The sequence below is a fragment of the Rhinopithecus bieti genome, unplaced genomic scaffold (assembly GCF_001698545.2).
Source record: "Rhinopithecus bieti isolate Rb0 unplaced genomic scaffold, ASM169854v2 scaffold_1673, whole genome shotgun sequence".
NCBI classification, from domain to species: domain Eukaryota; kingdom Metazoa; phylum Chordata; class Mammalia; order Primates; family Cercopithecidae; genus Rhinopithecus; species Rhinopithecus bieti.
The window spans coordinates 1,337,607-1,360,941 of record NW_016804690.1 but is presented as its reverse complement, the minus strand read 5'-3'; the positions used below and the strand labels follow the sequence as shown (position 1 = coordinate 1,360,941).

General features: G+C 47.4%; 1 protein-coding gene across 6 annotated transcripts in view; it reads right to left on the bottom strand.

The window, feature by feature from the left end:
- Window positions 1-19,961, bottom strand: part of TLR5 (toll like receptor 5) — a 40,922-nt gene extending 20,961 nt beyond the window's left edge. For all 6 annotated transcript variants that reach the window (XM_017869961.1, XM_017869964.1, XM_017869960.1 and 3 more), the window contains exons 1-2: window positions 19,872-19,961; window positions 7,151-7,316 (exon numbers count right to left, since the gene is read on the bottom strand). The gene's annotated coding sequence lies outside the window, so the exon portion shown is untranslated. The remainder of the gene's footprint in view (window positions 1-7,150; window positions 7,317-19,871) is intronic.
- Between the last annotated feature and the right edge of the window lie 3,374 nt (window positions 19,962-23,335).

Genomic DNA, 23,335 nt, shown 5'->3' with positions numbered 1-23,335 from the left:
GGTGGTGTGCTCTCTCAGGAATCTGTGTATCTCTCAGGAATCTGTATCTGTGAATTTTATACACACTCAAATTTGAGGATCACTGATGGAAACCAATGGTTCTCAAAGTTGACTACACACTGGAATCACCAGGGGACTTTAAAAAAATGCAAGTGTGTGGGTCCCATCTGAGAAAGGCTGATTTAGTTGGTGTGGAGTGTGGTTTGGGCATCTGGGGTTGTTCAGAGTCTTCAGGTGATTCCACCAGCAGAGAGTCTGATCACCTGGTCTTCTGGTTGCAACCCTGACTGCGCCTCAGAACCACGTGGGCTGCTTAAAAACAGTACTGACTCAAAAAATGAAACACAGAACTAATTGCTGCATGACCCAGCAATTCCACTTCTAGGTGTACACCCAAAAGAATTGGAAGCAGAAGCTCAACGATATTTGCACACCAATATTCATAGCAGTATCACTCACAATAGCCAAAGGGTGGAAACAACCCACATGTCCACCAATGAATGAATAAATGAACAAAATCTGTTGTCTATATAATAGGATATTTTTTCAGCCTTAAAAAGGAATGGAATTCTGACACATGGTGTAAGATGGATGAACTTTGAAGACATTATACTGAGTAAGCCAGTCACAAAAGAACAAATATTGCAAGAATCCACTTATAAGAGATATCTACCCTAGAACTTAAAGTATAAAAAAAAAAAAGATATCTAGAACAGATAAATTCAAAGAGACAGAAAGCAGAGCAGAAGTTACCAGGGGCTAGGAGAAGGGAAGGATGGGGAGTTAGTGTTTAATGGGCAGAGTTTCAATCTGAGATGATGAAAACGTCTGGAGACGAACAGAGGTGAATGTACTTAATGTCACTGAACTGTCTGCTTAAAAATTACTAAAATGGACATTTTTTATATAATGAAAATTATATGTCTATTTTTCCACAATTTAAAAAATTAAATTAAACCCAAAAACCCACTACAAATACCCAAACCTGACTTCCCAATATTCCAGTTCCACAGGCCTCTGAGGCCTGGAAAGTGCATTTTATATCCGTATCCCAGTTACTTTGATGTTAGTGGTCTCAGGCCATGCTTTGAGAAGTATTGGTCTAACGGATCGCCTTCAACTCAGAAACCAAGTGATTCTCTTAGATGAAGGAGGGCTGGTAAGAAAATCTGAGGGCTGTTGAGTATTGGGTTTTTATTATTAAGGCTGATTTAACTTGTATCTAGGGCTTTGAGGGGGAAAAACAGAAACAGAACAATCAATGCAGGCTTCAATACTCCTGCCAAGCACTGTTAATTAAGATAATGAGACCAGAGGGAGAAGGGTCAGTATCCCTTTCATTTGAGCTGAATTCATTTAGCTTTAATCCCAGCCATTAGCTGGGCTGGTTCCCTTTCTTGACTTAATTGCCTGGACAGCAGAGCTGCTCACCTACGCCTGGGGAGTTATGGGCCATGGTGTCTCTGCAGCAAACACACAGCCTGCATTTCAGGGGTGCCTCTGCTCCTGGGGCACCACAGCATGCGGATGCCTCCAGCTGCACCAGGGCTGCTGCTGTGCCAAGTTAATGCTTGATCCCTAACAGATAATTCCAGTCACAGGCTCGCTGGCAGACCTGGGGTTCTGAGTGGGGCTTGGGTTAGCTGTGGTCAGGTGGAAGCTACAAGAGGGGATGCTTCTCCTGGTAGGTGCTGGGCCCAAACCTGGAGGGCCATTGGAACAGCAAGCATGGAGGACTCACTGTCTGAGAAAAACACTAATTCACTTCCAAATGGGTGTCTGAGAGAGTTTCTCCAAATTCACACATGTATAAACTTCCTGGACCAACTCCAAATGTGGGTACAGAATGTGGGTTTAGCCTTGGGTAAAGGCTCGAGGGCAGTGGACAAAGTGAACTCTTCCAGGACAAATACATTCTCTAGATGCATAATATAGCATCCCACTGGAATCATGCCCACCAAATGGGCATTGTCAAGTCCAAAACATTGTTAGGGCCACAGTCCCTCCAGGCCAGCATTCTGCTTCTGACAACAGTTCCAATAAAACAGACAGGGGATTGCACTGCCATTAACCTCAGCACTTGCTCCCCAGGTGCAACTCTAACTTCCTTTATAAACCACCATGACTTTAAAGCTTTGCTGGAGTGATCGCTTTTTCATTCAGCACTACCTCTTCTTGCACTGTATCTGGAATTTTTGTTTGTCCTAGAGTTACTCCCACTATGTGCCCGTCTCTCCTCAACAGCAGTCCCTGCTGGGGCTCTACAGACTCCAGAGCAGTGGTGCCCTCACTGCAGTCTCCGAACCACCACCAGCAGCAGCAGCAGCACCTGGGCTTAGCGAGCAATGCAAATTACTGGGCCTTATCCCAGCCCCACTGAATCAGAAGCTCTGGGGCTCAGACCTGGCAGTGTTTTTAATGCATCTGAGTCATTCTGATGCATACCCATGTCTGAGAACCACGAGGCTAGAGTCTGGAGGGAGGACAGAAATAGACACAAATCCCTATAATACCATATGGTGGGTTACCCTCGCCTGTACACTCCTCCCCGCACAGCTGGGAGCTCCCTCCCTTCGCTCATCTTCCCAGTCTTTTGTAGGTACTATTACTGGGTACTATTACTGTAGGTACCATTTTACGGATGAGGAAACTGAAGCCCTGAGAAGTTAAGTAACTTAAGGCCAAGCAGCTCTGTCTAATGCATGTTAGCCTCTAAACCTAGCATCTCTGGGCATGGCTGCATGTGTTGTTCAGGACCGGACCACGGTCCCGTTCCAGTACATCTCTCAGCCATCATCTGCTGATCTGTGGTCACTTTCCCTCAATCATAAAGGGCTTTGGCCCTGGGTCCCAGTGGCAGGTTAGCCTCTCAGCCTCTCCTCCCCTTCTACCTTCATCTTCATCTGGAGGTCCACCTTACCCCCAGAGTCGTTTATTCCTGACAATGGAACGATGTGGGAGTGAGGCAGAATAGGGTCTGGAAGCAGGGAACCTAAGGCTGTTTCACGCTGACATCCTAGAACTAAACTGAAAGGAAAACCCAAACTTTCCACGCCTAAGTAACAAAAGGACCAGACGCTACTCCCTTTGTCCTTTTCTGCGCAGCAGATGGGAAATTGGCTGTCTGCAACCAATCAGACTGATTGCAGGTTGAGTTTTCATTTACAACTTTGTAACTTCACTCTAGCCTCTGAATGGCTGCTGTCCACAACCAATCAGACTGATTCCCTGCCGAGTCTTCATTTGCATAGAAGAATAACTGTAACTTCTTCCTAGCCTCTGATTGGTTGCTTTTTGCAACCAATCAGGTATTTGCACAGGAGCCTGGCCTTTGTAACTTCACTTCAGCCTCTGGTCGGCTGCTTTCTGCAACCAATCAGCCTGATTGCGGGCCACCACTTCATTTACATAAGGTGAGCATGAAGTGGCCAATGGGAAACCTCTAGCAGGTATTTGGACCCAAGAAGATTCTGCATCCAGGCCCCTGAGCCGGCCGTTGCTTGGCTCTGCTCCCACACTATGGAGTGTACTTTCGTTTTCAATAAATCCCTGCTTTTATTCTTTTGTTGCTTCACTCTGCTTTGCTGGGCGTTTTGTCCCATTCTTTGTTCAAAACCCCAAGAACCTGGACACCTTGCAGTCACGACCCTCTACCGGTGAAAGGAGGGCCTTCTCTCCGACCCTCCTCACAACCGCCCCCTCCAGCTGTTGTGCACGCTCACTTCTCCACACCATTCCCTGATGGCCTTGAAAGTGCCCTTGAGCCGTCCCTGCCTTTCACGGTGTCAGCCTCTTCACCATTCCAGGCACTCCGGGCTTTCTCTTCAAACCCTCTTTCGACACCTCCAACTGCTGCGCCTCCTTGCTCTTCTAACTCATCTGCCAGCCTCCTGCATGTTTACACCTGACGGCAGGGATCCGGTCGCGTGTACGCGCCAGGCACATTGGGGCCCACATAAATGTGCAGTGTTCAACACGCCAATGTGGTCAGCACCACTTCTCCACGTCTCCTCTTTCTCTTCCTCCTGCAGTGATCCCACTCCTTCACCAGGTTGCCCTTGCCCCTAGCCCACCAGGCCAGGTCCCTCAGCAGCGGACCTGCAGCCAGTCTGACAAGGAAGGCCCTGCTCGGGACCCGGAGCGCGCTGCTGCCCTCTACCGGTCATCCGTGCGGCCCGACACCATGTCAGGAGCGGCGCCCGCGAGGAGGGATCTGCCGTAGTCCCGGGGAGCAGCATCCAGCAGCGCCACTGGGAGGGGAAGCTGGGGTCAGGCAGGTGTGACTGGGCCCTAGGCAGCTCACACTCAGGCTAACGAGGTGAGGGAGGGAGGGCAGCTCACTCGTGCAAACGTGAGTGCAAAATGCACTCCACGGCCAGGAACAGGCAGTCCGTTCATGTGAGCAAAATGGAAAGCGAGCTCCTACCTAGGTTTCTCCTCAGACCCATCACATGCCTAAGCAGCAACAGTCATTAGCATCAGGGATTAACACAGCGGGGTGTAAGTCTGACTACTGTTATCTAAAGAGGACTCAGAGAATCAGCACACGAGGCTTCTGTGCACTGCAGAATGGTTGATTTATTTACTGATGCCCGGTGGTCTCATTAGGGTCTGTTTGCCTCTCTAGGTCTTTATGATTCCGTAATGCAAAGCACATCTATTAAGTGTAGGCTAAATTTCCCTTTCATGTGCACTTTTATGTGCAGCCTTTGTTCCATTAGCAATGGGTGGGGGTTGGGGGGTACCCTGAGAGACTGTCAAATGCCCTGCCAAATTCCTAGAGTTGCTAGAAAAGGGTAACCCTGTCAGAATGGAAACGAGCTGAGTTCTCTGTGACTCACCATTCAGAAACACAGGCTGACATACAGGGATCCCCACACCATTCTACAGAGCTGCAGACCACCTACTAAACCTCCTAGAAATTTGTCCACAGTTGCTGTCAAGCTCGCTGGGTTGTAGTTTAAAAGCCCACCTGTGTCCCATTTTGTGAATCAGAATTTTGTTCCGGAGGCCAGGTATTGCTTGGTTCTCTTTGGCTCACCGTGTTGCCAGCACCTAGAATGTAGTATGTTGGCAAGTATCTGCTGAATGAATGAATTTGCTCACATCCTGCCTGGTGCCTCCTTCCCTCTTCGTGGCCCTGCAGAAAAGGCTGCTAGGTGCAGAGAGCTCCTCTGCCAGTTCTCTGGGTTCCTTGGATGGGCTGGTCTGAGAAGGACTTGGGCAGATTCAGAACAGCCACACGTCACTTGCTTGCTTCTTTCTCTCCTACATGGGCCATCACTTCTCTCCTGTCAGGGAGTGGTTATCTGCTAGTATTACACCATTGCACCATCTGCTTCTCAGAGTGAGCTTGTTGCTTCTTCCTTATCTGAACAGAGCTTGAAAAATCATTTTGCATATTTGTAGCATTTCCCCCAAATTCAGAGCATTTAGGGCTATGGCCTTTCTGAGACCCTTCTCACTGGTCAGACACTGCCTCATACTCATCTTTGCTCATGGATCCTTATTTCTGTCTTTAGTGTACATACCCTTAAAATCTAACCAGGAGGGTGAGGTCATTCTGGTTTCCTTCATTCCCAGCTGGAGGAAGCCTCAAGCAGGGCATCAATGCTGTTGGCGGCCAGTTCTGTGAATTTCACATCAGGATGCCTCCAGCATCCATTCCCCTTCTTCCAATTCTACAGCCACTGCTCGGCTGCAAGGCTCCACTGCCTCCTCTCTAGATATGGGAGACACCACCTTGCTAGGCTCCCAGAGTAAGCCTGACCCTGACACACACACCCCTTGCTATCTGAGGGGGCTTCCTAGGGCATGACCCTGAGTAGAAGTCTTCACTGATTCCTCATGCCCATATTACTCAAACTCTTCAGGATGACCTCAGGGTCCCCACCACAGACTCTAAGTAAATGCTGGAATGGCTGACAGGAGAGGCCCTCAGTGCTTGAACCCTTTCATTTCACAGAGGGGAAACTCCAGCCACCCTGCCTTCCTGGCTGTATCTACACTGGAGTCCCATCACTGCCTTGTGCTCGACGTCTAACTTGCCATTCTCAGAGTCTGCCCTCCACCTGATCTCTCAGCTTAGGCTGGTCCCAGGGCTTAGAATGCTCGTGCACATCTCATCTGCTCATCCCACTCCAACTGCCCCATTGAAGGCCACCTCAGAGGCCACCTCTGCCATGAGACTTCTACGTGCACTTCTCATACTTCTACGTGCACTAGTTTCTTTTGTTCTGAGGCAAGGTCTTGCTCTGTTACCCAGGCTGGAGTACAGTGGTGCAATCAGGGCTTACTGCAGCCACAACCCTCTGGGCTCAAGTGATGCTCCCACCTCAGCTCCCCAGGTAGTTGGGACTACAGGCTTGAACCACCATGCCCAGCTAATTTTGTTGTTGCTGTTGTTGTTTTTATTTTGTAGAGACAGGGTTCCACCATGTTGCCCAGGCTGGTCTCGAACTCCTGGGATCCAGCGATTCATCTGCCTCAGCCTCCCAAGTGTTGGGATTACAGGCATGAGCCACCATGCCCAGCCTACATACACTCTTCATCTCCCTCCCCTGGTATTGTGGGTACATCTCCATCATGGCACGTTTATTACATTATGCCTTCTCCACTAGATTGTAGGTCTTGAGGAGCAGGCACTCAGTTTTATTCACACAGGATCCTCCTGTAGTACTTGGCACAACTTAAGTACCCCAGCAATATTTTTCCCTATTAATATTTTGAAGATAGGACTGGGCATGGTGACTCATGCTTGTAATTCCAGCACTTTCGGAGGCCAAGATGGGAGGATTGCTTGAGCCCAGGAGTTCCATACCATCCTGGTACACATAGTGAGACCTTGTCTCTACAAAAAATAGAAAAATTAGCCAGGTGTGCTGGTGTGCACCTGTGGTCTGAGCTCTTTGGGAGACTGAGGCAGGAGGATCCGTTGAGCCTAAGAGTTTGAGGCTGCAATGAACTATGATCACACTGCTATATTCCAGCCTGGTCAACAGAGAGACCCTATCTCAAATATACATACGTACGTATATTTGTACATATGTATATAAATGTACAAATATGTATAAATTTGTATATGTATCTCTCACACACACACACACACACAGACACACACACATGATACACTTTTACCAGAAGCACTTACCTCCTTGTCCTAGCAGAAGGGACTTCTAATATGTTCTTATTCTAGGGGCAGAGGGTCCCCTGGTTGTTTAAAGACTTCAGTTCCTGAGACTATAGGAATCTCATCACAGTGATGGCAGTCAGTCTTTTATTTTTTGGTGAATCAGGAGAAAGGGCTTTTTGTTTTCCTAAGGAAGAACAAGAAAGCTAATTGAGAAGAAGAAACCAAAAAAATTACGTAGATATTTTTCTATGCCATACAGCAGTTTTCTTGTGGAAGAATTGCAAACTTTCTGTGTATCTCTACTAAATGGAATTTTAATTGGAAAAGATCAAGACTACTTTGTAAATCAAGGTGTACAGAACACCAAGGTTGAAGGGATCTTGAAAAATCTCTGGCCCAACCTCTTGTTCAGAAGGTGGATGCCTAAGCCATTCAGTTCCTCTGGGACCTAAAAATCTCTTCCATGACATTTCTGGGGTCATTTGGTTTCTAAAGACTCAAGAACAAGGATGAGGACAATTCCACTGTCCCTATTGTCCAGTGAGTAGAGAACCTCCAGACAAAACGGTCTGGTGGCTCTCCAGGGACAAACAGAACTAAGGTCACCATCAGAGTGAGACTTCTAAGCAGTGCCGGGGTCCAGCCCTAGCGTGTCCAAGGTACCCCAAAGGGGAGAGGCAAGGTGGCGAGAGACAATAAAGACACCAGACACAACATACAAGAAGACACAGACAAGACTGCAGCAAAGGGCTGACAGCCCCCGAATGAATTTTTCACTCAAGCTTATAACAGGTACAATCTTATCCCAGTGACAAGTTGTCAATTTAGTAGAGCGCATTCCAGGCGAGTACATAATTATACAGAACAAATTGTCGAATCAGCACGAAGCATTCAGGTGATTACATAATTATATTAAGATTATTAGGAATAATCTCAGAGTTTATTAAGAACCGTTCTTCTTCATGGATGGTTCAGTTTGTTCTTCTTTCCTTGGTTACCCCTTTTGGGGAATAAGCAAGCTTTAATGGTTAATATATACAAACGTCTTTATTTTAGACCTTGGTGGCTCTCCAGCGGTTATACAGGTGCTAGAAGGGACTATTGTGGGTGGTCTTTGAGGAAATGGTCATAGCGGACAAATTATAGTCAGCAACAATTGGTTCATAGGTTAGCAACTGGCACACCAGTCTCTATTAAGTGCAAGGTTATACTTTAACATTGATTATCATAAACTATGTATAACATTTTTCCTTTTTTTTTAAGTTTAGTATTTTACTTTCTTGATTTTTTGTTTAGGGGCACGCAATTGCTAATTATCCCTGTCGTCTTACTAGGTCCCACAAACTTTAAATCTTTTTTAGAATCCTCCCATGCTATCCACACCATTTTTTTACCATTTATATAATCCAGAATCAGATGAACAAAGTAGGAACTATAACCATGAAAAATTTTGCATAGAATTTTGCCTTTAGGGACAAATACCATATTTTCCCTTTTTTCCCTTATGTGTTCCCATCACATACCCCCACTGCCATTAACCATGATTGTAGGGACAGGCCCAGGGCCAAATTTTCCTGAGGTAATGCTGGTAAGATTTTTCTTCTATCTTCCAGCTCATGGGCGTAATTGCGCGCCATTTTCCAAGTCGTGGAGTGGGGGTGGGCAGTACTATTACCGAATGAGTAACACATCCCCAGACCCTCGACCGCGTGAACTCCCCTCCAATAGTTGGTCTGCATCTATATATGATACAACCAACCATGCAAAGCAAAATAGCATCAGCTTTATTCCCAGGAGTACAAGAAGACCACCAGCGCCACCTGCTGCCCAAGTCCTTGGAGTGGCCTTGCAACATCCAGAGGCGTCTGAGCCCTTGCTCCAGAGCAGCTTATGCGATCCGGGTGCGTCGTCTCGTCTCTCTCCTGCATGGCCTGCGCCAAAGCAGTACATCTAGGTAAATTATGGCTATGTTAGAAGACAGTGCACAGTTATTGGATTTCGGGATTCGGGTGAACAATGTCCTGAAAGTTGAAGAGTTGACTTATACTGCTTTTCATTATTTTATAGATGATTAACGCAGAGAGGTTAAGCACTTGTCTAAGATCTCATATTTATTACGTTGTGGAGCTCGGATTTGAATCCAGCTGCAAACTTAGTTGTCACTGTGACCTTTAAACAGAATCAAAATTCAATATGCTGCAAAACATCCACAGGGTCTCAAAGCGAGCTCGGAACCTGAAACGGCCCGAGACCTCCTTGAAACGGTGATTCTGATTCATCAGGGCTGTGGCTGCGGGACCTGAAAGTCTGCATTTCTAACGAGCTCCCAGGTGATGCTGCTGCTGGTCCACTGACCACACTGTTAGCGGTGAGAACCTAAGAGCCTGTAATCCACCTCCCTGCTCATTATCCCCATGCCCTTGTGAGCTGCCTCATTCTTCCAGGATGAGGCATGACTAAGATGCTGCACGACTGGTTTTGAGAAGGGGTTATACTAATACATTCACTCCCCCCTCCCCATTTTTCTCAGCGCTGAAGAGTGAAGCATCAGAGAGTGCCTCAAAGAAGATTCCTGTGAGGCTTTGAGGGGAAGGGGATGGATGGGTCATATCGCTTTACTAGAAGCTAAGGAAACAGGACAGCTTGGGTGCTACTTCTCTGGTTTCAGGAGAGGCGCTTTCCCTGGAGACCAGCAGAGGGCGCACAAGGGGCACGGACCGAGGGGGAGGAGCCCGCGGAGACGCTGGGGGAGAGTCGAGCGGGGCGGGGAGGAGCTGCAAGCCTCCCTGAGCTGAGCTCCGCTGGGAAGTTCCTATCGCTTGCGCAACAGAGTGCATCTAGACATTTCAATGACAACTAAGTTTGTAGCTAGATTCAAATCCTAGCTCCACAGTTTAGTAGGTGTGTGAGCTTGGGCAAGTGCTGAACCTCTCTGAGCATTAGTTTACTGCCTATAAAATCACAGCAGTAATAGTTTCTACCTCCCACTCCTGCCGCCCCCTACCCTGGCAGCAACAGCCTGCTTCCGGCTTGCAAGGATCCTCCAGTGCCCAAACCAGAGGATCCAGTTACCCATGCTTAATACTCCCAACAGTTCTTGCTTGCTGAAGTAGGCAGCCATCATTTACGCAACTACCCCTCACCAGAAACGCCTTCCCTTTAGAACACCACTGATGTGGAAAGTGAGAAGGAAAGGAAATTTCTGAAGGCACTGCGGTGATTTTGTGTTTCTTTAGCATGAGTGGGAAATTCGGGAAAGCTTCCTCTGTTTTCTTTACTGTCTTTAGGTGGTGATTCCCAGCATCAGAAAACAACAAAAACAGCAGCAACAAAGGCGCTGATACTCTGAAAATAGCTATGTTGAAAACCCACATGGTTTAGGTACAGAATGGCTTCCCTGTTGTCAGCACATTATAACTCTTTATTACACAATTTTAAAGCATCTGATTGAAAGACATCATTTTGTCTGAGTGATATTAAAAACGAACAACTAGCATAACATTTAAAATCGTCGGGAAAAGGTAGCTCGTCCACAAAGTGAACATCCCTACCTGTCTCCAGGTTCAGACAGCGCCAATATTCTCAATTAGAAAATTAACATCTGAGGCTCCGACATTCTCCCTGGATGCTACTCAGCTAAATCCTGTGTATTGATGAGCAAAGTCAATTGCCAGGAAAGCTGGGCAACTGTAAGGTCAGGGAGCTGGAGCAGATGAGAGTAGGGAAGTCCAATATAGCATCCCTGAAAGTAATGACACAGACAATCTGCTAAGCGCTGCAAAAATCATTTGGATTGTGATGTAAATTGGAAACAGTTGTGGTGGGGATGGTGACCCGGGACTAGGAACCCTATTAAACTGATCGGTTAGACACGGAATAGGAATGTGAAGAGAGAGTATCAAACACTTGAGAACTGTTCTGAGAGGGATGTGTAGTCTGTGCTGGGCTAGCAAAGGCATCAAGAGAAAGTTTTCCAGGCAGATAAAATCCAACGCACCATGCAGCTGCTGGAAACACCCCCTGATGCAAGGTGAACCCTTAAGAGGCTGAGAAGGAAAGGTGGGGGGCACTCAGGCCAGGATGAAGATGCCCTGAGAGGAAGTGATTTCACTGGTGTTGCCTGAGGGACTGTAAGCAGGGACAGGTGAGGCTGGGGAGTGTACCCCTGCTGGAAGCACAGGTCCCCACCCTGTGCCCAGTGTCCTGGGACCCAAAGGAGGTTTACTGCATGTGGAATCTGCCTGGGCAGGCTGCCCTGGGTGGCTGTGCTCCATTGAGTCAGGGCAGGGAGTCAGCTAGTTGATTTGGCTCCGACTTGCTAGTGGTGGTTACTTCCAAGATAAATGAGACCATGGCAAAAGTGCCGGGCTGGGAGAGGGTAAATCTCAGTTCTAATCCTCCTTCAGCTACAGTCTGGGTATCCTAGACAAGTCTAACTTTCATTGTCCTCAGTTTCCGCATATGTATAACGGTGAGTCTGAAATGGAAGCATTTTTACATCCTTGTTAACTCTAAAGTTATCTAAGGAAACTTGCTCAGTATCATCATGACAGCAATCACAGACCAGAGCCAATCCTCCCTGGAGCAGAACATTCCTTCTTCATTCTGGCAAATTTACAAGCCTGTTACACCAGATCTTGAAGACACATAGTGGAAAATGATGTTATTAATGTACCAATGAAAAAAATGCATCCATATATATCCTAGCTTTAAATAGCAACTTTTTCCCCCCTCAAGAAATTACCCTCAGAGGATATTGTGTCTGTGGCTAGATATTTTGAGATTAGACAACTTTTTTTTCCCCTCTCCTTGTATTTCTACTTTCCTAGGCTCACCTCCACCTCTGTAGCCAGCTCCCTAGTCATTGGCCCAGGGCAGGTACATGTCAGAACCCTACCAGGAATAGCTTGTAGGTTCTTCTGGCTTCGATTTCCCGAACAGGGCCTTAGGTTGGGACACAAGGCTTTGCCAAGTTGGGGCAAGAGGGGTGGGGGGTGCTGATGGGTAGAAGCAGAGAGGCATGCTTCTAGAAACAGGAAGACAGGAAGGGAAGAGGCCTGTGGGTCCCAGGAAGACAGGACTCTGGCAGGACCCCAGTGTTAGCTATGTGGTCTGGAAGCAGTGGGGACTTGCTAGGCAAGACAGGCACAAGAGTGCATTCAGTAGTAACCCGAGTGGACCAGATGGGGGAGCAGGAGACACCTGCACCCGTGCCCCTGGGATCTTGGCAATGCATAAAAGATCTGAAATTGTGACACAGTGACACAACCTGGGGTGGTTTCTATGGTTGTCAGCCAGATGAGATGAAGGCTCTAAACCCATATTAATATCTAGAAAATAGAGGAGAGGTAGTATTTTTCGCACATCTGTGCATACTAGAGATTCATACTCACTACCCTTTTGGTTCACAGGTTGGGAAAGAAAATAAAAGGTAGTCTTGAAACTTCCCGAACCTAGTTATGTCGCTGACCAAGATGAGGAGGAATCTCAGACCCCAGAAACTCAGGACTAAAAGTGGCTTTCGATTTTGCCTTATTATGGTCTTCTGAGTTCAAATCCAGAGAGTTTCCCTGACTATAAAATGGGATGGTTATGAAGAGTAAATGAGATGGGACACATAGCTTATATTTTTTGGTCCCTTGCAATGCTTTACATGTGGCAGATTACTTGTTGACTATCAAATTATTTACTATTTTTTTAATTTCTTTTTTTTTTTTTGAGACAGAGTCTCACTCTGTCACCCAAGTTAGAGTGCGGTGGCGTGATCATGGTGCAGCCTCAAACTCCCCCGGCTCAGGTGATCCTCCCACCTCAGCTTCCCAAGTAGCTGGGGCTACAGGCACATGCTACCATGACCAGCTAATTTTTCTATTTTCTGTAGAAGCAGGTCTCGCCATGTTGCCCAGGCTGGTCTCAAACTCCTGGGATCAAGAGATTTGGCCGTCTCAGCATCCCAAAGTGCTGGGATTACAAGCGTGTGCCACTGTCCCTGGCCTTATTGACTATTAAAGCTAGTCCAACCCACAGTGAACCTGGGTCCAGAGAGATGCCTGGTTTGGTGACTGTGGACAAGCCACGTTATCAGTAGCATCAGGACTACGAATGTTGTAGTAGTGTCAGAAACATGAACATCAATCTATGGTAAAATACAAACTTATTTATCTTGAATTTAGCATAGTGCTTTAAGTGCATGGACCCTGAAGACAGATATGTTGAGTTTGAATACTGGTTCACCATTTACTCCTCATAGGTACTCAGAATAGTCTCTAGCTCAGAGTTAAGTGCTATCTATGCATTTGCTGTTAGTGCTGGTGTTATTAATTTGTGCAAAGTAAAACAGAAAATGCCTGACTAGCACTATTAGGAAGGAAAGTTGTCTGGAGGCGTTTGAGAGAAGCTTATTACAGGCCAGTGAGGTGAGAACAAATCATTTCAGTGTTGCAACACCCTGTCACTGGATTTAGCAATACCATGACTTTGGCAATTCCCCAGAAAGAAAGTTCTATGGGACACTTGCAGGGGAGAGGAAAGCAGGATAGGAAGGTTTAAATGAAATATAACCAATGTGAGGCCAGGCGCGGTGGCTCAAGCCTGTAATCCCAGCACTTTGGGAGGCCGAGACGGGCGGATCACGAGGTCAGGAGTTCGAGACCATCCTGGCTAACATGGTGAAACCCCGTCTCTACTAAAAAATACAAAAAACTAGCCGGGCGAGGTGGCTGGCGCCTGTAGTCCCAGCTACTCGGGAGGCTGAGGCAGGAGAATGGCGTAAACCCGGGAGGCGGAGCTTGCAGTGAGCTGAGATCTGGCCACTGCACTCCAGCCCGGGCGACAGAGCGAGACTCTGTCTCAAAAAAAAAAAATTTAAAAAAAAATAACCAATGTGAACAATATAAATATTTATCCATATTCCTTTAGCATAAATGAGCTCCTTCCCTAGTGTGATCAAAGGCAGGCAGATCTCTCTCACCATAAAGCAAACAGAATGTCTTCTCTTGAGCAGATTATTCCTTCCTTCTTTCTTTTACGGCCAAATTCCTCAGACAAGAAGTATAAAAACTCCACCCAACATTTCCACTGCCCAGTAACTCAGTAACTAGCCTCTCTTTAACCTCCTCAGGTCTGGCTTTTTTTTTTTTTTTTTTGAGACCAGGTCTCATTGCATCACCCAGACTGGAGTGAGGTGGTACGATCGGAGCTCACTGCAGCCTTGAACTCCTGGGTTCAAGTGATCCTCCCACCTCAGCTTCTGGAATAGCTGGGGCTATAGGCATGCGCCACCATGCTCAGACAATTTGCGTGTGTGTGTAGGGGGCTGTCTCACTATGCTGCCCAGACTGGTCTTGAACTCTTGGTTTCAAACAATCCTCCTGCCTTGGCCTCCCAAGGTATTACAGGCATGAACCACTGTACCTAGCCTCTTTTCCTTTTTGAATCTCCTAGTGGTGTGTGTGTGTGTGTGTGTGTGTGTGTGTGTGTGTGTGGTTTGGTGTTTTGTTTTTTGTTTTTTGTTTTTAGCATTGGGCAGTTTTGGCCACCTATTTCTTCTTGAAATATCTCTTCCTTTGGCTTCCTTGATTTTTTCCCTATCTTTCTGTCATTCTATTTTCCAACAGATCCTTTTCTTTTTCCCACTCCCATGGCTTCCAGGTTTCCCCAAGACCTTGTTCTCTGCTTTAGGCTTCTTCCCTCAGTGACCACATTTGCTTTCACAAGTTAAACTGTCACCACTAACCTCCCAAAATCTTTCTCTAGGCTCGACCTCACCTGTACTCAAAGGTGTTTCAGTTGACTCTAGAACATTTCCATTTTGTCATCAGACTCAACATGTCTCAAAGTGACTTAATATTTTGAATTTTGAAAATCCTCCAGGAAACAAAAACATTTTTGCATAGTACTCAGAGACGTATAAGTGGACCTCTCCCCAGGCCAGGGAATCCTACCCCTGTAGGACACCATCTCCACCTGCCTCACAGGTTTTAAGGAACCTTGTCCCTTACTCTTTGATACGGTTTGGCTGTGTCCCCACCCAAATCTCATCTTGAATGGTAGCTCCCATAATTCCCACGTGTTGTGGGAGGAATTCAGTGCGAGGTAATTGAATCATGGGGGCAGGTCTTTCCCGTGCTGTTCTTGTGATAATGAATAAGTCTCAAGAGATTTGATGGTTTTATAAATGGGAGTTCCCCTGCACATGCTGTCTTGGCTGCTGCCATGTAAGATGTGACTTTGCTCCTCCTTGCCTTCCACAATGATTGTGAGGCCTCCCTAACCATGTGGAACTATGAGTCAATTAAACTTCTTTCCTTTATAAATCACTCAGACTCAGGTATATCTTTATTAGCAGTCTGAGAACAGACTAATACACTCTTTTTATATAACTAATCACCAAATTCTAGTTTTCCCCTTCCAGATGTCTCTAGATTTGTCCTTCTTTTGATATTTTTATCACCCTGTTTCAGCCTGCCATCCAGTGCACACTTATTGGACACCATCTCCTAGGAACAACATTAGCTGATGGGGGATATATCAAGGATTAACCCAATCCCTGCCTTCAGGGAGCTAACCAGCAGGGAGATGGTCAAGTAAACAGCAGCCATAAGAGGGTGTGGTAAATGCTGTTAGAGGCTGTGCAGGGTGCTATGGAGCACAGAGAACTTGAAAACCTAGCCTGAGGGGCCTCTGCACATAGAGGATTCAGATCTGGAGTCTTAATGATCAGGAATTAGCTGGGGAGAGCAGTAGGCATTCCTGGTCAAGGCTGCCAAACAGCATGGACAAAGGAAAAGAGACAGCCCAGGCCTGGGGAGCTACCTGGGGCTGGAGTGGCTCAGAAGGTAGATTTGTGGACTCAAGGTGGGAGCTGGTGGAAGATGAGGCTAAAGAGGATATGCTGAGGGCAGAATTCTACAGTGAAGGCAATAGGGGGTGCTATGAGTTTTGAGCACCATCACTGCATTGCACTCAGACTCCTCAAGGCCTCTGGGAATTGGCTCCATCTAATTTATCCAGTCTGAGACTCTCTATAACACATAACCCATGCCTTCTACTCCAAGTTGGTGGGGCACTTCTCTGTTACCTATAAGGACTTGAATTTCAATCAAGAATCATTTATCAAGTGCTTCTTATGTACCAGACACCAAATTTGGCTCAGGGGAGCCCTAGGCAAGTGAGACACAGCTCTGCTTCAGTGAGTGGGTCAAAGACCCCTTAACTCCTATGGACAATACAGAGCTTCAACAGAGGTCTATGCAAGGACTAATGGAGGACAAAAGAGAAACCCTCCAATTCTTCTCAAAAACTCGGATAGGGGCCTGCCAGGGAAGTCTTCACTGGAGAAGGTGCCATTTGAGCTGCTTCTTAAAAACTGTAGAGGATTGCTCAGCAGAGCATTTTGAGCATAGGAGAGTAAGCATAAAGTGAAGGAGGCACACAAAAAAGGCATGATCAGGCTGGGCGTGGTGGCTCATGCCTGTAATCCCAGCACTTTGGGAGGCCAAGGCAGAGGGATCACCTGAGGTCAGGAGTTCAAGACCAGACTGGCCAACATGGTGAAATCCCGTCTCTACTAAAAATACAAAAATTAGCTGGGCATGGTGGTACATGACTGTAGTCCCAGCTACTCAGGAGGCTGAGGCAGGAGAATTACTTGAACCCAGGAGGCAGAAGTTGCAGTGAGCCAAGATCACAGGAATGCACTCCAGCCTGGGTGACAGAGTGAGACTCTATCTCAGAAAAAAAAAAAAAAAAAAAAAAAAAGCCATGGTTAGAATGCTATAAGAAGGACAGTATGACTGGGTGCAGGAAGAGACTGGCAGGACCCACAGCCAGAATTCCTGGAAGGCAGCAATTTGGATTGGCTCTGGGCAGCAAGTGCCTTTGGTTATTGTGAGTTTCATATATCCTCATGCTTCCTTTCCTGGGCCTGGCCCAGCCCTTGATGGTCATTCTTAAGTCAAGCTGAACACCAGCTGGCTCTGTGAAGCTCTCTCTTCCTTTCCCAGTCAGTCCACACTAGCTGTCTTCTTTGAGCTAGCAGATGCTGCCACATACTTTCACACTTAATTGCTCTCTAATTGTTTCACAGGTGCTGGTTTTGTCGTCCCACTTAGACCTAGGAACTTCTGGACAGCAGGGACTGTGCCTCAAACTTGGGTTTGTCCCAGAGACACTATACGCTGAAGACACTATATGCTGTGGCTCACACATTAAAGGACCAAGGCTGGGAATCACTCAAGCTTCAGAAATGTGATTGAAGCTTTGGATCTGCCTTCTGCATTCTTTCCCACAATGTTAAGAGTGAAACAAACACATCTGGGTGCAGTAACTGGACATTGCAGTGCTGTCTGCTGTCTAAATCTGTCAGCATACAGAAACAAACAAACAGGAGAGTTTTGCTTTCAACACTCAGCAGAGCCAAACTTCCTGATGCACAGGAATGAACAACAGAGGCACTGTTCTGGAAACACCTTCCTCCGGAGAGGTACTTCCTCCTCAGAAACAACATCAAAAACCTGGCAGGGCTGATTTCACATTCAGCCAATGGCACCTCCATGCTTTTTGCTTTGCTCAGAGCTGTAAATGTCCAAAGAGGTTATCCTCTGCCATCATTTTGAAAGGAAGAATCAGTCAGACTGATAATTAGGCCCATATGCACAGACATAGTCATACTGACTGTTGAAATTTAGATTATTTTGGCCCAGTGCAGTGGCTCACACCTGTAATCCCAGCACTTTGGGAGGCTAAGGCAGGCGGATCACCTGAGGTCAGCAGTTGGAGATCAGCCTGACCAACATGGTGAAACCCCATTTCTACTAAAATACAAAATTAGCCAGGCATGGTGGTAGGCATCTGTAATCCCAGTTACTTGGGAGGCTGAGGCAAGAGAATCGCTTGAACCCAGGAGGCAGTGGTTTCTGTGAGCTGAGATTGTGTGACTGCACTCCAGCCTGGGCAGCAGAGCGAGACTCTGTCTAAAANGTAAATGTCCAAAGAGGTTATCCTCTGCCATCATTTTGAAAGGAAGAATCAGTCAGACTGATAATTAGGCCCATATGCACAGACATAGTCATACTGACTGTTGAAATTTAGATTATTTTTGGCCCAGTGCAGTGGCTCACACCTGTAATCCCAGCACTTTGGGAGGCTAAGGCAGGCGGATCACCTGAGGTCAGCAGTTGGAGATCAGCCTGACCAACATGGTGAAACCCCATTTCTACTAAAAATACAAAAATTAGCCAGGCATGGTGGTAGGCATCTGTAATCCCAGTTACTTGGGAGGCTGAGGCAAGAGAATCGCTTGAACCCAGGAGGCAGTGGTTTCTGTGAGCTGAGATTGTGTGACTGCACTCCAGCCTGGGCAGCAGAGCGAGACTCTGTCTAAAAAAAAAAAAAAAAAAAAAAAAAGTGCGTGTATATATATATATAATTTTTGTATTGCTTGGTAATTAGCTTTAGCCCAGTCCCTCCTCTGGGACCTCCCCTGGAATTTCCTCACAATCCAGTAACTGAATAATTAGCATCTAGCTCCACAGAACATTTCCCAGGGCTCTGCTTCCCTTCTGACTGGCTGTGCATGGCACACTGGGAATTGTTTTCTGCCCACAGGAACAAGGGTGAAGTGAGTCACGGAGTTCAAGAGATCTTGGACACACTTTTCAGAATTCAGAGGGGATGGGTAAATGCAGGAGAAAGCTGATGAAATCACACAGGCCCTACAAGAGCCTGACTGCTCCAGCAGGGTAGCTACCCCTAGCATTAGCCGGGAGTCACCAATGCCTCTTCCAGGCACTGAGCAAGAGGGCAGCATTACAGATGTACCTGCTGTCCAAACAGAGCATCTCATTGATTAGGTCACTGCTTAGCAACAGTATCTGAAGGACACTGGGGTTACTCTGCTTGTTGGCAATTTACGGTGCTGGACGGATGTGCTCCTAACACTAGGTAACAACACCGCTCTCCCTCCTCCCAGAGAAAGCCGCAGCTATCGATTCCCACCCAACAGGGCCTCAGCGCCTTCCCGGGGCAGCACCCTCACTACTGCGACCATCAATCACCCAAGCCACAGCATGGTCCCAGACCCACCCTCGCCCCTTAGGACGTAGTTTTCCAATTGTGTTTTCACAGGAGCGTGGCAACTGGGCGATGATCTTCATAGGCAGGCTTTTTTTTTCCCCCTCTCAACATAAAGGCAGCAATATTTACCACGGAGTCTTGGCCAGGGTGCACTGCCTGGTGCTGTGGGGTGGGGTGTTTAGGGCCTTTTGTTGAGCAGCTCAGTGACTTTCTGGGATTTCCACGGCCCTGCTGGAGGTGGCCCTCTGTCTTCCTTTTCCAAGGAAGAAAGTGACTGGGGACAAGCCACCTGCCTCTTCCACAGGGTAGAGGCGAGAGTGACAGCGAGACAGCACAAGTGGGACCCGCTCTGTTTCAAGGAGAGGATGTGAGTGACTTCGTCACTGCCGAGGTCTCCTCATCTCCAACCTGTCGGGCACAGGGCACCCACATGACACCCTCACGCCGTCCCTGGGCCGACGGACCCCACGTCTCGCGGGTGCCGTGGGGCAGAGAGCGCCGCCTAGTGAGGCGGCGCGAGTTGGACATAGATTGGAAAATAAACCGGGACAGACCAGGGGGAGGGCGGAGAGGCGTCCGACCGCCGCAGGCAGCCGCGTCCCCGCCCCGCGCCGCCTACGACTTAGGGGCCCCGGCCCGTCCCCTGCCGCTGCAGGGCTCTCACCTCTGGGACGCCTCCCCGCGCAGCCAGCGCCTCGTCTGGCTACTCCCGGCCGCAGAAGCTGCGCCCTTGCTCGGGCTCCGGAAAGCCCCACGGCCCCGCCCACAGAAGGGCCCGCCCACCGGCCAGGCCACGCCCCGTCTCGGCCACGCCCCAGCCCAGTGAAGGATTTTCTCCGAGGGCTGTGAGAGGCGAGGCCCGGGGAGAGGAGGCAGAGGTTTTGCTTCGGTCTCTGCAGACTCCCACAATGTCCATCGAGATCACACAGGCCAGCATTGCCCCTTCCTATCCTCTCCTCATCGTGCAGAGAAGGAAACTCAGGCCGAAGACCTGAAGTGTTGTCCAAAAGCACAGCCAGGCCAAAGAGAAGCACCATCCCATGTTCTCCGACTGCCAATCCGGTGCTTCTTCAGCTAGGCTAAACTTCAGGCTAAAATGTGAAGATCGCAGTGACACATTCTTGCCAGCAGAATCTACTGCATATGTTTGGGAGCTGGGGTGTTTGGAAGCTCCGATTTTGTGTGGAGGACCCAAGAGAGAAGACAGACCCCTTCCTGTCCTATAAGAACAGTGCTCCTTTTGCCCTAACTTCTCTTTTCCTTTTTCACACCCCCTCTGCCTATGGGGTTTGCTGAAACTTTCAGGAAAAGGAACGTGTCAAAAGAAAGAAATGGAAACCCCAGAGGCCCTGCAACCATAGGGTTAAAAGGAGGTAGCCTTATGAGAAAGCGGTGGAGTGACTTTCTGGGGTGAAATCCAGTTCAAGGACAGAAATACACTGTCTTAAGACTAGTGGTGGGGAAATCTGGGGTGTGGTGCAGACTGCAGACGGAGGAGCTCCCTGCCACCTGCCACTTGGGGTGTAATCACAGAGCTGCTGACACTCCCCACTCACTGCCTGGAGGAGCTTGGCGGTGGAATCGGGCAAGGCGGGAAAGATAGGTGTAAAACAAAGCCTGGCACTTAATTACAGCACAAAGATCTCATTATAGAGTCTTCTCAGCCCCCCTCCTCGGCTGGCAGCTTGAAGCCTGAGTGACAAATTGCCTAAGTAGGTCTCCAAGGGCTGCATGTAGAGGGATGAAACCACCTCCCCGCCCACCCGAACCCCACTGCGGGGGCTGTGGAGAGGGAGGGGGTGTTCACACTCTGGCGTATGCAGGGGGCAGTGGGGAGGTCTGTAAGGGCACCTTGAAAGCAGTAAGAGCTGGGAGCCACGGTGGCCCTAGCCTAACATAAATAACACCTTGCTGGGGCAAGCCCAGCAAAGTTCCCTCTTTTGGTAGTGGAACTGAGGACAAGGTTGGAGACAGCTTGACGGGTGGCACTGTTTACTCTGCATCATAGGGGGACGCTGCAAGACCAGCAGGGGCCTGGCTCATCATGGAGCTTTGCGAATATGTGGGAGAGAGGAGCCTTCCAGGCGGTGTTATGGCCTCCCAGGAACTTCCAAAGCCCTCCTTCCCAGGGTGGCATCTGGCTTTGGACACTGTTTTCTGTCACTGAGCTCCAGGGACTCATGTCACACCTGGAAGAACTTTTAGATTCTGTCTGCCTGGCCATGTGTTCCAATAGCCGAAATCATTGAGGAAGATGACAACTTCTACCTGAACAGCCAGGACAGCTTAGGATCTTCTCACATGCGGCCCTTGAAATGCACTTCCATTATTTTTCTCCAGTATATTCAGGGGAAGGGGGCTGGTGATCAAAGCTTTTGTTGAGCAGGGACAGAAGGGTTGTCACTTGCTTTTTTCTCCACTGAAACCTAGAGTAGCGCACACATCCTCAGAGTGCTACGTGATGCTCACAGAGCCCTGCTAGAGGTTCCTGTCATTCCCATATGTTAAACCTTCAATGTCTTCCCTATGAACTACAAACGAAATTTATAGTCTAGGTCAAAACCCCATTGTCTAGCCCCTGACAACTTCTCTAGGTTTGTCTGCTGCCGGTCCCCAACTCCCAGGTCCCAGCCTCAGCAGCTGCCTTCCACTTGCCTAAGGTCTTCACGCATACTGTTTCTTCTGCCTGGAATGCTCTTTCTCCATGACTTTGTGTGGCTTGCTCCTACCCACCTTTTAGTGTTCCCTCTAATGTAACTTCTTCAAAGAGAACTTCCCTAAGTCTTCTATCTAAATTAGGTCCCTCCCATTATTCTTCCTCTTTATAACCTGTTGTTTTCCTTCACAACTCTCATTTCAATTTATGATTTTACATGGACCTGTTTATTGGTTCAAGGTCAGTCTGTCCTTCATACTTAATAGATTTAATAGACTGTAAGCCTCATGAGGGTAGGGGCCATGTCTGATTTGTTCACTTCAAATCAGTATCTGACAAATGTCTCCCGATAAATATTTATTGATGAATGAATGAATGAATGAATGAATTATATTAGCAATTTTTATCTTAAAGGATAAAATTAGAACCCAATAAACTTGTAAACATAAGCAGTAGTGACTATTTCTATTAAGAAAGGTAGCAGCCAAAACAAGTATTTAAGGAAATACAATTACCAAGGTTTATAAGGTACTTCTTAAAACTAACCATCCATTCAGCAAATTGATATTAAGTTTCCATAGCCCTTGTGCTTCTTGCCAGAAATACAAATCTAAATACGATCTGGCTCTCAGGAGCTTGCCGCCTGGGACAGTGGGGGTGGACATGTAAATAAATGGTTACAGTGTAATTTGATAAATGCTGCAATAATACATGTATCTAACTCTGCCTGGAAGTGCCTACATCTGGGACTTGGCAAAAAAGAAAAAGATGACTTTGTCACCTGGACAGGACAGAGGGAGGGCATTTTGGGCAGGAGAGGAATAAAGGAATGTGACTCATTTGGGGAACTGCCAGTGGTTTGGTAAATGGAGTGCAGGTTGTGTGAAGGATGGAGGTGGGTAAAGAGATAGGTAATTGCCAGATCACATGTTCATGCACATGTGTTCTATTGAGGAGTTTGGACTATGCTCTGGCTCCCCATGGGGCTTGGGGATCCACTGCATGGTGTTAAACAATGGAGTGGTACCACACCTTCATGTTTATATACAAGAAGTTATAACCTTAATGGCCGTGTGTAGAATGAATGGAAAAGGGAATGGGATGGTTAGCAGAAAGTAAGCCCGGTTAGGAGGCTACTGCAATTGTCTAAGCAAAGATAATAAGAGTCTAAATTAGAGGAGTGGCATTCATTCATTTCTGTTGATATATATTATTTGATGCTTAGTTGTTTGATGATAAATATTTTTTGATGCTTAAAATATATTTTGATGCTTAATATTATACCCTACCCCATGATAGGCGGTAGGGTATAGTATTAATAGTCAATATTTATTGAGTGCTTACCATGTGCCCTGTTCTTTTCTAAGTACTATACATGCATGAACTGATTCAACCCTTACCACAACCCTATGAATCAGTACTATCATCATCCCCCATTTTACCAATGGGGAAACTGAGGGAGAAGAGGTCAT